Raw genomic sequence first — 13,983 nt, 5'->3', positions numbered from 1 at the left:
CTCCTAACTCAATGGTTTGGCATCTAGGACAGGGCATAGAAATAAAGCACTGATTGAGCCCAGTTAAGAAGAAAGGTTAAGCCTTCAAGGCTCTGGGGTCAGACTGACCAAATTCAAATCCTACCTCTGCACTTTTACTGTGTGACTTTGGAGACTTCAATGCATCAGTGCCTTCCCCCCCCCCTTTATTAAGGGAAATCCCTACATTTCCCTTTATTAAGTAGTCAGGTCCAAACAACTTGTAAATATATATATCCTAACAACATAGACATTTGAAAAAATAATACACATAAGTTAAAAGAAAAATATTTTATTTTTTAAAGATTTTATTTATTTATTTCTCAGAGAGAGAGAGAACACAAGTGGGGGGACTGGCAGGCAGAGGGAGAAGCAGGCTCCCCGCTGAGCAGGGAGCCCAATGCGGGACTCGATCTCAGGACCTGAGCTGAAGGCAGACCCTTAACTGACCGAGCCTCCAGGCTTCCCCCAAGATAAAATATCTTAATTAATTCTTAGATTACCACAATTACTAATGGGATACTGTGACTTTTGGGTGTTGCATTACTTCTCTAACTTTGGAATCAGTTTGAACACGACTACACTCAATTCCTGTTGCATAGACTTCAGGTAGAAATGCTCAGCTTTGCCAAAATAGGTCACTGAGAGGAATGTAGTGCCACCTATTGTAGAAACAGTGAACTGCCTGGAGCTAGTAGTTCCCGTGGATGTTGACAGGTGTCGAGTATTAACTGGTCCTGAAAATTTTCTTCTTTTTTAAAAATTTTATTTACTTATTTGAGGGGGGGAACGCACGAGCGGGGGGAGGGGCAGAGGGAGAGGGAGAAGCAGACTCCCCGCCGGGCAGGGACCACAACCTGAGCCGAAGGCAGGCGCCCAACCGATTGAGCTACCCAGGCACCCCTGTTCCTGAAAATTTTCAAATATCCTGGGGCGCCTGGATGGCTCAGTCGTTAAGCGTCTGCCTTTGGCTCAGGTCATGATCCCAGGGTCCTAGGATTGAACCCCGCATCATCGGGCTCCCTGCTCAGCGAGGAGCCTGCTTCTCCCTCTCCCACTCCCCCTGCTTGTGTCCCCTTTCTCGCTGTCTCTGTGTCAAATCAATAAATAAAAAATCTTTAAAAAATTCTTTTTCAAATATCCTGCGGAACCTCCCTGTGGTAACTTGGAGCACTGGGCACACAGTCTGTGAATTGTGGTATTAGAGACTATCCAGGATCAGTCGGGCAATTTACTTTTCTGTGCCTTGTTTTCTTCACCAGCAACGTGGATACTAATAACACCTAGCTGATGGGTTTGTGATGAGGTTTGCATGAGGTGTGTGTAAAACCCTTGATGCTCGACATTTGAATCACATGGGCAAGTTAATAAAAATTGGGGATGCCTGGAACCCTACCACAGATTCTGATGTAATTGAGTGGGGGTGGGGGGGCTCAGGCATAGGAGTTACTTTTTTAAAGTACCCCCAAGAGATTTTAATGTGTGGCCAGGGCTGAGATTCACTGACTTAGCACATAGGGAATAGGCTATCTAAAAAACAAAAGTGAGGGGCGCCTGGGTGGCTCAGTCGTTAAGCGTCTGCCTTCTGCTCAGGTCATGATCCCAGGGTCCTGGGATCGAGTCCCGCATCGGGCTCCCTGCTCCGCGGGAAGCCTGCTTCTCCTTCTCCCACTCCCCCTGCTTGTGTTCCCTCTCTCGCTGTGTCTCTCTCTGTCAAATAAATAAATAAAATCTTAAAAAAAATAAAAATAAAAAACAAAAGTGATATTATTATTATAGTCAGGCAGAGAGAACACAAACTAGATATTTGAAGGCCTGGGTTTTAGAATTTTTTTTCCATTTAGGGGCTGTGTGGTCTTGGGCAAATCACTTGCTGTCTCTTGACCTCTATTCTTCCATGTAAAATGAGGATAATAACTGTGTTCAGTCTTAAATCACAGGGTTATCATGAGGTAACATGTTTGAAACTGCTCTTTAAACTGTATGGCACTCTACAGACGGAAGACATTATTGGGGACTAGAAGATGTGATCCCAAAGAGTAACAAAACCCCAGAACACTTGAGGGCCACTGCCCTCTGCCGGTGTGTGCACCCACAGACCCACAGCTGAGAAGATGCAAACAGATGGTGGGGTTCACCAGGGCCCCTTCTCAGCTATGGAAGGCCAATAGCCTAGCCTGTTTTTGGAGGCCCTGCAGTACTGGAAGGTACCAGAAGGGGGCACCCTTGTCCCAACCCCAGACACAGGTTTGAGTCTAACCATCCAAACCAATTTGTTTTGAAAAAGTTTAAGTGAATAAAAGTTTAAAAGTTTAAACTTCTAGATGTTATTTATCCGTATTAGCCATTGTACAATAATATGTAAAGTAGTTACAAACTCAAGAATTAAAACAAGTACAAAATGTAAAAACTAAAAGAAATGAAAGCTAATTGTTACTTGCTTAAGGCTCTTTGGCAGTATCTTAGCGAAAAGTTTCTCTAGATTTCTTTTTAATCACCATTTGGACTTCCGATAATTGCATCCTTTTTGTACTAGGCGTATATTTCAGCCATGCCGAAGAGGGGTGCCCATATAATGAAAACAATAACAAGGAAAGAGTTATTTCTATAGGAGACAAAGGACTGGTTTTAACCAATGAACAATAATACCTTCGTCTTTTCACTCTGAAGCCCGAGGTCAAGGGAAAATCAAACCCCAGAACTCACTCTCTGTAGATTTGTATGAAAATGCACAGGACTTCCATTTAGCTCCAAGCGTCATGATAATAATAGCTACTATTTATTAAGCAACTACTATGTGCCTGGCGCTTCCTTTGCAAACTGCTACTCCTCATAGCATAACAGAGGTTATGATCATCCTCATTTTCCAGATGAAGAAACAACTCAGAGAGTTTCTGCCCACAGTCCCACAACTGATATGGGGGAAATCGAAGGAGGCCTTCTGTCGGCCAAGCTCACGGCAATTCGCTACACTACCCAGCTGTTCTAGTCCATGAGGCTTGGAGACTCTGCCACATCGAGTCCAAGGTCTCAGGCAGGACTGTGTAGAGGAGGTGTCTTTCCCCACATCTCTCTGGTCTATCCGGCAGGAGCTGCCCTATAGCTTTAAGACCTTGAGGCTCAGAGGGTGCCTGGCACACCCCCACACATACACACACAGAAGAAAGGGCCTTGCCCACAGTCACGAATCAAAGGAAATTAGGGCATGGCTAGAATAGCAATATGAATCTGAGGAACGAAGTAAGGGGCAGAAGCGTTGAATTTTCAGGCCATTGTTGGACCTTAATGGAAACTATGTTTGTAAGCCATGCAGGCTCTTCCTGAATCCGGGACGAAGGGCAGCTCGGGGGCCTGTCTGTGTAGTCGCGGGGCCTCTGCACCCAGCCAAGGCTTTCTGTGGCAACTGTGAAGAAGGTGTTGAAAATCCTGGAGGGGACTACTCTTTAGAATAATGTAATGTTGGGGCACCTGGGTGGCTCAGCCATTAAGTGTCTGCCTTCGGCTCAGGTCATGATCCCAGGGTCCTGGGATCGAGGCCCGCATCAGGCTCCCCGCTCCCCCGCTCCGCCCGAAACCTGCTTCTCCCTCTCCCACTCCCCCTGCTGTCTTCCCTCTCTCGCTGTCTCTCTGTCAAATAAATAAAATCTTTAAAAAAAAAAAAAAAGAATAATGCAATGTTTTATAAGAACCCCTTTCACTTAGTGTTATCCTGCACCTTCTAAATAATCAACAATTGTCTCTAAAACATATGGTAGATATTAAAGCCATTCGCCAAATTTTTCCTCCTCTCTGCTTTCTGGCCCATGGTAGGACCGCACTCACTGCCTGGTCCCCGTCCCCGCGGACAGCTGTGGCCGTAGACTGGTCACGGTCAAGGAGATGGAAGAGCAGTGAGAGTACCGCTTCCGGGTTCTAGTACTTAAATGCCCTGCAAGCCCTTCACTGCTCTCCTCCCCGCTGCTAGGGCAGGTGGCAACGCTGCAGGAGAGGCTGCTCGGTCAGCCCGAGGCTGGAGTCAGCAGAACGTGCAGGAGAGGCCCCCTCTGACCCAGTGGACATGCAGAATAAGGGAGAAAGAAAGCCTTGTTATTTGAAGTCCCTGGAAGTTGGGTCTTGTTGTTGCTGTTCTTACTGCAACGTAACCTGGATTGCTCTGGCTGGTAGAGGGTGGGCGCCAGCTCCCCAATCTGCGCTCCGGGTCAAGGTGGGGTAAATGAATTGTTTAGGGAGCAGTGTGTGTAGAAGAAGGGGGATGGATTTTGGACACACGTAGATTACAGTGAAATATCAGCTCTGCCGCTCACTATATGTGTGATTTGAAGCAAATTTAAAAACGCTTTTCTTGGGGCGCCTGGGTGGCTCAGTTGTTAAGCGTCTGCCTTCGGCTCAGGTCATGATTCCAGGTCCTGGGATCGAGCCCCGCATCCGGCTCCCTGCTCGGCGGGAAGCCTGCTTCTCCCTCTCCCACTGCCCCTGCTTGTATTCCCTCTCTCGCTGTGTCTCTCTCTGTCAAATAAATAAATAAAATCTTAAAAACAAAAACGCTTTTCTTACATACTTATTAAAATGGCAAAAAAACCAAACAACACCCCTGACCTTACCAGATGCTGGCAAGAATGCAGAGCAATTAGGACCGAGGATGCAAAATGGGATGGCTACTTCGGATAGGGATTTAACAGTTTCTTACAAGATTACATACACACTTTATGTCCCATCAATCCCACTCCTGTTTACACAAGAGAAACGAAGCCCTATGTTTACACAAAAGCCTGTGCCTGAATGTTTATCGAGGCTTTACTCACAGCTGCCAAATGTGGTTCGGTCGTGAGTGGGTGAACAGCCCATGACCCGGCCACACGATGGAATGCTACTGACCAATGGAAACGAAGGAAGTACTGACATGGGACATGGGCAAGAATGCGGGTGGATCTCAAATGCATCATGCTACGTGCACAAAGCCAGACTCGAAGAGCTACATACTGTGTGAGTCCACCTACAGGACATTCTGGAAAGGGCAAAATGATAGGGACAGAAAACAGATTAGGGGCTGCAGGGGACGAGGGATGGCGGTGGGGAGGGGGACAGTCGGCTACAAAGGGGTATTATTCCCTATCTCGATTGTGTTGGAGGTTCCATGACTCTAATCATGGCCGGAACTCAAAACTGCATATCAAAAAGAGTGAATTTTACCTTATGTAAATGAACATTTTTAAAGTGAGTGGAAAGCTAGACATGAAAGGCCACGTATTGTCTGATTCTATTTATATGAAAAGTTTAGAATAGGCAAATTTATAGAGACAGAAAGTGATTTGGTGGTTGCCAGGGGCTAGGGCGAGGGAAGAATGGGGAGTGACTGCAAATGGGCGGGGGCTTTCTCCTGGGGTGAGAAAAATGTTCTGATACTGCTGATAGGTGTAGAACCTTGTGGATACACTAAAAAACATTGAATTGTATATATTTTTTGGAATTGTACATTTTTAAATGGTGGAGTTTTATGCTCTGCAAACTGTATCTCAATTTGGAAAAGTGAATTTTAAAAAACCTTTCTCAGCCAGGTTCCTCATCTATAAAATTAATATTCCTGGTTGACAAGTTGCTGTGTGGAATGGGTTTCATGTCCGCAAAGAACACAGCAGTGTTCCCCCTGGATGCTCATGACCACTGCCTTCCAGGATTCCCGTTCTTTTTTTTTTTTTTTTTTTAAAGATTTTTTTTATTTATTTATTTGAGAGAGAGAGAATGAGAGAGCAAGCACATGAGAGGGGGGAGGGTCAGAGGGAGAAGCAGACTCCCTGCCGAGCAGGGAGCCCGATGCGGGACTCGATCCCGGGACTCCAGGATCATGACCTGAGCCGAAGGCAGTCGCTTAACCAACTGAGCCACCCAGGCGCCCTAAGGATTCCCGTTCTTGAGTAACCACTCTGTGCGGCTCTGGGAAAACCAGTTCACTTCACTGAGCCTCATCTTTCCCATTTGCGAAATGAAAAGAGCTGGATTCGATGAACTCTCAGATTCCACCCCCCGCCCCGTCCCATCTGGCGAGGACCTCTACAGCACTCGTTTGAGGAAACCCTTGAGAACAAGAATTTGTGTCCGTATGGTTCTCGACATTTCTCAAAGCACCTTCGAGGAACTTACCTCATTTGTGACCTCACCTAGCATCTCGTGTATTCCATGGCAATGACAGTCAAGCTTCAGAAGAAGGAGCGATGAACCAGCAGGAAGCAGAGGCTTCGTGCTTGGCCAGGAGCCAACACAGACGTGGGCACCGGGGCCCTGGTCCAGAGGGGCTGCAGAAGCTCCCCCCTACTCACACTGTTAGGAGCACACGGCCCCAAGGTCAGGGCCGGGTGCCAGGCCCTCACCACCCCCGCTCAAGCCAGCGCTCGGGGGGCACTCAGTGGGCTGCTCAGGGATGCCCCACTCTGGAGCCCCTCCCGCGGGAGCCTCAGGTTCCCAGGGGCCACAGAAACCCACTCTGGTGCAGGTTGGTGTTGATGTCAGCTTTCCAAGCTGCTTCCTCAATCTGCTCTCAGTCTCGAGAGGGTCCTTGGTTTCATTGGCTAGAAGTTAAACAGGGCAGCGTCTACCAGCATTTCAGGGACTGCAGGCAGGTAAGATGCCCCTTTTCCTTTCTTCAGTGTGTATAGAGAGAAGGAGCCCTAGAGCGGCCTCTCTTTTCTCTCTCTCTCTCTCTCTCTCTGTGTCTCTGCCTCTCTCTGTGTGTCTCTCTCTGTATCTCCGTCTCCCTGTCTGTTTGTCTGTCTCTCACGTGCACACACACTTTCCTAGGTCTGTCTGAAGGGTGGGGAGGACTGTGGCAAGGGTTCCAAAGCTCTGGTGGGGGAGAGTGGAGACTGTGTAGGACCTCTAATGAAGGGTGACAAGGAGAGAAGAGCGGGCATCGTCTTCCAGTGAGATCCCACCCTGGCCTGGGGTCATCAGGCCCACCTCTGTGCCTTCAAGGGAGTAGAGGTGCTGCCTCCCCAGTCTTACCCCCGCGATGGCCCCTTCTGGTAATTTGGTGCCGTCACCCTCCCCAGTGGCTCTGGGCTGATGCACCCAAGGGAGCAGAAGGCAGTGCTGTGGATACAGGGCCCGCCCGGAGGTAACCAGGTGGGGCTGGAGGCCGGCACGGGGCCCTGGGGATCCTCCAAGAGGCCCACGTCTCCAGCAGGAAAGTCTGGGCAGCCCTCACATCCACCCTGAGGACTGAGCTGTGGTCTAAGCTGGAGTCATTGGGGGAGGGGGTGGAACTGGGAGAACCGGTCATTCCTCTCCTACATCCCCTCTGAGTGTTGCAGGGAGTGATGGGGCAGGGGGGAGTACAGTGTGGGAACCCACAGGGTCTCAAGGCCTGGGAGCAGGGTGGAGAGGTAGCACTCCCAGATGTGCCCTTGGACAGATTAGGCACGGGGGAGGCAAAGGTTGGGATGGGGAGGGAGACTTGAGGGGATGAGGTGGGCCCGGGACCACCACTCCTGGGACTGTCCTTCTTCCCCGCTAATAGCCAGACCTTCACCCCCAAGGCAGAGGCCCCCATTCACCACTCTCCCCCCTGCCCTCCCCACTGCCTGCCCACTGTGCCCTGGCAGGAGGCAGGAGGAGGCAGGGGTTGAGGCAGACAGGGAGGAGGGTAGGGCTCTTTCAGAACTTAGGGCTCAATTGCCCTGCTGACCTGGATGGGGACACCTTTCCGTTGCTGCCCTCCCGGCACCCCGGGAACTGAAAGCCCCCCCGGTAGGCACTCCCCGGGCTGGCCAGTGCGGTGGCGGGGGGGGGGGGCAGCCCTGGCACCACCATCGCCCCGCGTCCCCCTGCTTTGCAGCCTTGGGCCAGGCAGGAGTGGGCTGGGGTGAAGGCCGGGGTTTGTTGTGGCTGTGATAACGTCAGGGCCTCCCAGGCAAGAGAAAAGTGTGCTTTGCACATTGCTTACATTTTTCTTGTGAAGCTAGGCTGAGAAATGCTTGGAAGTAAGAAGGAGAGAGGGTGGGCAGACTGTCCTCAAAGACAGGCTCTTGTGCCACCTGTGACCTTGAGGGCGAAGGGAAGGGCGTCCCGGTGGGCATCCAGGGCGGAGGACGCTGAGGGGCCCAAGGGGCTGCTGTGGTCTTGGCCTAGATCTTTCCTGGACTGGTGACTTCCAGCCACCACCTCTCCACCCTCACCCCTGCACCAACCCTGCCTGACGCCAGCCTCATCCTCACTGGAGAGGCGAAAGCATGCACCATCTGGGTGATGTGCGGCAAAGTGGTCAGGTTACGTAAGCCCTGGAGGCCAGGGCTGGGACAAGGAGGGGTGAGAGAGGAGAGTCATGAGGCTGGCACCTGAGTCCTGCTTCCTCCCATCAACCCCCATTGCTTGGATAGGGCTGGCTGGCTGGCAGGGGTGAGAGCAAGACCCAGGTTTGGGGCTCCGCCTCCTCCCACACCTCCCAATGCCGATCTCCACGAGCTGCTCCGTCTCACCTGACCTAGCTCAGGTCCTCAGTGCCTGGGGCACAGGTGGATGACTCCTTGCCCCTGACGAGCCTGCGGGCAGCCCCTGGCAATCCACTTGGGACCTTTCCCCAAATCCCGGGCTCCACCTCCTGTCCTCCAACCTAAAGCACCTCTCCACCCTGTTCTGACCCTGCTCCTCAATGCTTTGCCTCCAGTCCCTTCTCCCCTAACTGGAAACTGGAGAGGAGAGAGGCGCCCGCCAGTAAGGACAGCTTCTGCCCTCATGGCACCTTTGCCCTGTGTCTCCTCTGATGGTCCAAGTGGGAAACTCCTGGTTCTCCCTCTCCCTCCACCAGGTGAGACTCCCCCCCCCCCCGCCCCCCGCGCCCCCTCTCCACGGTTCACCTGCTCTGACCACCCTGAGAGCCTAGCAGCCTCCTCCTTCTCCCACTGTCCCATGCCTGCTGGCTCCTTCATTCACGGTGGCCTGGTGACCACGCCACAGGCGGCCAGAAGCTGCTCCTTTTCTATTGATCGGCTGGCTTCTCTTCCCTCGGTTAGTCTGTGGACTGACTAGTAATTATGTGTTTTGTGCTCTGTAGAACGTGATTCTATTTCTACCAGCCTCCTTCTCTGATTTGATAAATGTGTGAGTGTGTGTGTTTAGGTTTCTATAGGGTGTCCTTTCAAATAAAGAGGCAGTGATGTTCCAGAAGACCAGCGGGATTCAGGACATAAGGAAGCTTTGGTTGGGGTGATGTCCCCAAAAATTCCATTTGGCTCCTGGTAGAAGACACATCAGTACCAGGTGGGGCCCTGGCTCAGGTGAGCTCACTACCATGGGGAAAGCCCAGGGCCCAGGGACAGGAGGACTGGCTTCTCCCCCCAGCTCAGGGGACATCACAGGATCCTCTCTTAAGCTTTCTGTGCTTTACTTTCCTTGTGTGTCGCACGGACTTCCCACCACCTGCCTAACCCAACCCTCAGACTGGGGAGTAGAGATAATGCTCCCTCCAGGCTGTCCTGCTCACTGTCCCTGCAGCCTCCTAGCTCACTCTGCCTCAGCAATTTCGCCCATGCCCTATTCCCTCCTTGGAATGTCCCCTCCAGTGGCCCTCTTTTCCTAAATCATAACTTCTTTAAAAACCCAGGCTGGTCCTTTTCCCTCGGTGAAATCTTCTCTGATTACTCCAGCTGATAGTGTTGGGTCTCTAGCTTTCATCTTCTATAACACTCATAGTTGGCATTGCCAATGAGCATGTAATTGCCTTATATCGGGGATTCTCAACCTCAGTGCTGTGGACGTTTTGTGCTGGATAATTATTTGTTGGGAGGATTATCCTTTTCATTTTAGGACATTCAGCAGCATCGCTGGCCCCTTCCCAGTAGATGCCAGCCGCACCCCTCCAGATGTGACAACCAAAAATGCCTCCAGACATCGCCAAATGAACCCTGGGGGGCAAAATCACCCCCCAGTTGAGAACCATTACCTTATATTGTTATTTAGCTTTTAATATTTCATTTTTCCCAGCTAGCTTCCTTTGTATGCCCTAGTGTGCCTGGCGCCCTGTTACACATGTCATGTGGGCCATAGTTATCTGTTGAACAAATCAAACATGTTTCAAATGCAAGAAGTATAAGTAAAAGTAATTATTATAGTTTCCTTTAGGCCTAAGTACACTTTTATGGGGTAGAGACATTCATGTTTGCCCCTAAAAAGTTAGTCCACTCTCTTCCCACAATCAGATCTTGAGGAACAACTGTTAGCAAGGAACTTTGTGATATCTACTACAGAAATTTTACAAGTGGGACCCATAACAAGAATATTTCCAAGCTAAACTCTACTTCTTTCTTTTTTTTTTTTAAAGATTTTATTTTATTTTTGAGAGAGAGCATGAGCAGGAGGAGGGGCAGAGGGAGAAGAAGACTCCCCGCCGAGCCTGCTGCAGGGGCTCAAGCCCAGGACCCTGGGATCATGACCTGAGCTGAAGGCAGACGCTCAACCGACTGAGCCGCCCAGGTGCCCTAAACTCTGCTTATTTCAAGTAAAACTTCCTCAGGTCAAAATCTGAATCACAAAAGAATCAGAGCCATCCTTTGAAGTTCACTGCAAAGAGCCGTACCTAGTATTAGCTTCTCTGCTGATGGTGTCCAGTTCTGTGGGAGAGGTGAGCAGAGGAAAGTTACTAGGACAGTACGTAAGGGCTCAAGTGTTGGAGGAAACAAGTTCTGGGTCTTACGGGGCTCCACCAATCATCACTTTCTGCCTGTGGACAAACTGCTTCACCTTCCTGAGCCTCAGTTTCCTTGCCTGAGAAATAGACATAAATAATTGGAAGCAGGATTGCTGAGAAAATGTATAGGCCTGTCCTAGTGTCTGATGCATATATATTCAATGTTGGTCTTCTCTAATTCAAGGGCAAGAGCTGTATCTAATTACTCTGTGTACCCCTCTGACGCCTAAGCACAACGCCTTGCCCATAGTAGCACCCCACACTTTTTTTTTTTTGATAGCAATACTCCATACATTTTTTATGAATGGATTATGCCCCTAACTTTAGGAAGTCTAGGAGATGAGGGAGTACAGACTGACTAGCACCTGGACTGACCACTGCCCCTCAATCTTGTAGCCCCCTGTTAGCTGTGTCCTAATCCTATATGTGTATTTGACTCATATACTTTGTTTCAAGCTGGAAAGGGCTTTCCACAAGATCTGATCCAATACTCTCATTTCTCAGACGAGGAAACAGACCCAGTGAGGATATGTAGCTCTTTCATGTATAAACTGAAACAGTCCATTGTCCTGCTGGCTTAGGAAGATTACGTAGTTTTGCTTTAGCTTACGGCTTCTTCAAATAATTCCTCTAGACCAGCGTTTCTCAACATCGGCCCTATTGACCTTGGGACTGACTAACTCTTTGTTGTGAAGGGTTGTCCTGTGCACTTGAGGACGTTTAATGGCACTCTGGCCTCTACCCACCAGATGACTTGTATTACTGTCTTCTCCCTTTGTCATAACTATCAAAAATGTCCCTGCACATTGCCAAACATCTCAGTGGGAACCACTGGCCTAGACATCACTGTAGGTAAAATCCCTTCATATGAAATGCTGAGGCCCTCGGGTTATCCCATCAAAATGTGATTGTTTTAATGAATAGTTTGCCAGCAAATCTCATTTGTAGCCAGCAAGCTCTGGAGAAAAGACAGAACCACTCTGTGGCGAGCGCCAGGTCTCAATCACTGCTCAGGGCCACTAATTCAGCATACGTGTGTCATTTATTTATCATACTGCCTACTTCCAGCGGTCTTTGAAATGGAACCTGACTCATGTCCTCTGAACAACTCGCTATGTTCTGTGTGCTGCCCAGGAGTCTGGCTGTGGAGAAGGGTCTCCTCCCTGTCAGAGCCCCTCTCACACTGTATTCTCCCTGCCTGTCTGTCTGTCCTGTAAGGGCCACAGGCCCTGTGTCCTGTAAGGGCCACAACTGCAGAGATGATGACCATGTAATTGGCACATGGGAAGTGCCCAATAAACATTTGTTGAAGGTTCATGCAATAGAAATTATAATATGTTGCACTTAGCTGTGAGTCAAAAGTGCAGAACTTAGCTACAGCTTGCTTACTTGACAATAACCATTGCTTCTGTTTATTAAGAACCCACCACAAGGGTGCCTGGGTGGCTCAGTCGGGTAAGAGTCTGACTAGAGCTCACTCAGGTTATGATCTCAGGGTCCTGGGATCAAACGTCACATTGGGCTCCCTGCTCAGTGGGGAGTCTGCTTCTCCCTTTCCCTCTCTCCCTCTGCCTCTGCCCCTCCCCCTGCTTACGCGCCCACGTGCCCACACGCGCGCTCTCTCTCTCAAATAAATAAATAAAATCTTAAAAAAAAAAAGAACCTACCGCAAGCCCGGAACTTTATATGTGTTTTCTCACTAATAGCAAATCAATGTTAAAAGATAGATACTATTAACCCCATTTGAAAGATGAGGAAATTGAGGCTCAGAGAGAGTTTATGACTTGAGTGATTATATAGTAAGAAGTCCATATCTGGACTTAGGCTCACCGAATAGCCAGTTCTAGTCCTCTTTGATATATTACTGCTCCATTCTACAGTCATAAACCTGTGTGTTGGCTCTTTCTGTGAAAAGAATGATTAGTTCATGATTAGGGACCAGAAAAACGACTGTATCATTGCATACAGTTAAGATCAGTCTACCCTTGTCTCTCTGAGAGATATGCAGGGCCACGGAAAGAATCTTGTTATACAAAATTGTCTTAGTCCCTTTGGGCTGCTATAACAAAAATACATAGACTGGGTGGCTTAAACAACAGTTTAGGGATGCCTGGTTAGGCATCTGCCTTCAGCTCAGGTCATGATCCCAGGGACCTGGGATGGAAGCCCCGCATCGCATCGGGCTCCTTGCTCAGCGAGGAGTCTGCTTCTCCCCCTGCCTGTCTCTCCCCCTGCTTGTGCTCTCTCTCTCTGACAAATAAATAAATAAAATCTTTAAAAAAAAAACAACAACAGTTTATTTCTCACAGTCTGGAGGCTGAGAAGTCCAAGATCAAGGCACTGGAAGATTTGATGTCTGGTGAGAACTTTTTTCCTGGTTCATAGATGCTGTGTCCTTTTGTGGCAGAAGGGGTTGGGGCGCTCATTGGGGTCTCTTTTGTAAGGGCACTAATCCCGTGACCTAATCACCTCCCAAAGGTCCCACCTGGGAATACCATCACAATGAGGATTAGGTTTCAATATATAACTTTTTTTTTTTTAAAGATTTTATTTATTTATTTGACAGAGAGAGACAAAGCGAGAGAAGGAACACAAGCAGGGGGAGTGGGAGAGGGAGAAGCAGGCTTCCCGCAGAGCAGAGAGCCCGATGCGGGGCTTGATCCCAGGACCCTGGGATCACGACCTGAGCCGAAGGCAGACGCCTAACGACTGAGCCACCGAGGTGCCCCTCAATATATATGACTTTTGAGGGGACACAAACATTCAGTCAATAGCAAAAATATTGTCTATAATGACATTCATGGTAACAAGATTTCATGTGTGGCCAAGAGTCAGAGACACTGTGTTTTAATCCTAAATCTGGGGTGTGGGTGTGTACATGTATAGGAAAAGATACCAGACAGGATAAAAAGCAAGATCCTACCACTGCATAAATTCAATTTCCTTTGTGAGATGGTTGCTGAAAAGTCTGATCTATAACTCTGCCTTCTTGAAATACATCATAACTCCCCTAGTCATTCAGTGTTTACCATTTGCTCCCTCGGATTGGCAGATTTTTAAAAACTATACAGTACAAGAATTGTCAAGTGTTTATTTCCTATCTACTCTGTCTCCTCAAAGAAATTGCCTGAAGGCAAGGACTCTTTTCTTTGTCATCTTTGAGAGGTGCTCCATCATTGTTGACAAGAATAATAACAGTGGTGAAAGCGGAAAAGTTATGCCTTCTAGCCAGTAAATGAACAAGTTTGAGCGCCTGTGTGCTCAGCCCCACTACCTGGTTATGGGGTACC

The sequence above is a fragment of the Halichoerus grypus genome, chromosome 12, assembly GCF_964656455.1.
Source record: "Halichoerus grypus chromosome 12, mHalGry1.hap1.1, whole genome shotgun sequence".
Classification (NCBI taxonomy): domain Eukaryota; kingdom Metazoa; phylum Chordata; class Mammalia; order Carnivora; family Phocidae; genus Halichoerus; species Halichoerus grypus.
This window is presented reverse-complemented; position numbering follows the sequence as displayed.